This window comes from Apium graveolens, chromosome 9 (genome assembly GCF_009905375.1).
Source record: "Apium graveolens cultivar Ventura chromosome 9, ASM990537v1, whole genome shotgun sequence".
NCBI classification, from domain to species: Eukaryota; Viridiplantae; Streptophyta; class Magnoliopsida; order Apiales; family Apiaceae; genus Apium; species Apium graveolens.
In genome coordinates, this window is record NC_133655.1 from 256,440,962 (window position 1) to 256,442,261 (window position 1,300).

The window sequence follows — 1,300 nt, forward strand, 5'->3', positions numbered from 1 at the left end:
CTTGAGTGAGTATAGTCCTCCTGTTTTTCTTGATTGCATCAGTTCATTGCCATCTTATCTCCAAAGCATCCCATATCTCCTTTGCAGTCTTGCATTGAATTATCCTATTTGACATGACATTATCAATGACACTATGCAGCAAATGCCTTACCTTTGCATCCTTGGCAATAGATGAGATATCTTCAGCCGTGTGTTCACTTTTCTCCTTTGGTATGGTCTTTGCTAGCTGATCTGCAACTACAACAAAGAGCTTGGTTGGTTTATGCGGTCCTTCATAAATTCTGTCAAGGTATTCTGCATCTGTAGCTTCCAGAAACATAGCCATCTTCACTTTCCATGTGGGATACTCAGACGGTCTCAGCATGGGAACCCTGATAGTCTCATATCGACAATGGGTTTGAGTCTTTGGAGTTTTTTTAGTTTTAGCGGGCTTGGTTGGATTTTCTGCTTCTTCAGACATGATTGTTTTGGATCTTTACTGTATGTGTGTTAACAGATAAGCTCTGATGCCACTTGTTAGGTCACACAACATTGTAGAAGGGGGTTGAATACAGTATAGAATACAATCAAATCGATTTAAAGCACAAGTAACAGAAAATAGATGTATTCGATATAACAAACTCTGTTACAATGGAACTGTTCTCTCTCAGTGATGAACAAATATCACGAGAGCTGCTAGGTTACAATATATGATCTTCTCGATGATCGTAACTCTTATAGAGTAAACCTATGTATGTGTTTATATAGACACACAGTTACAAGATAACTTCTAGTTGATATGGAATATAATTTTGTCTCCTAAAATATATCAACCAGATATCTTATATAATTCTTCTAGTCCTCGAACTCTTTCCATGCATATCTTATTCCGTATTAGTTTCGATCTTCTTTCCTGTAAATCAGCTTCCTTCCTTAACTGTTAGTTCTCCAGTACTTAAGTTATGATATCCATCTTCTGATAATCTAAGTCCTGATATCTGATATCCTTAAGTCCTGACTTCCAGTAAGTCCTGATTTCAGTAAGAACTGATATTTCCTGTTAGTTAAGATCTGAAAACTAAACATGAAACATATTAGACATGACATCTCAAATATATCCAACATGATGTATGATGAAGAGTATGTTGTTCGAAATCGCGAAATTCTTTACTTGTAGGATGTAATAGCTTCTATGTACGAGATGGTTAAGGAATTATGTATGAAAATGAATCATCATACGTTGCAACCACCAAGTCCATCATGGAGCCGAGCTGACAATGTTTCATGTGTTTATTAAGCTGAGCTCATATCTATGACTATT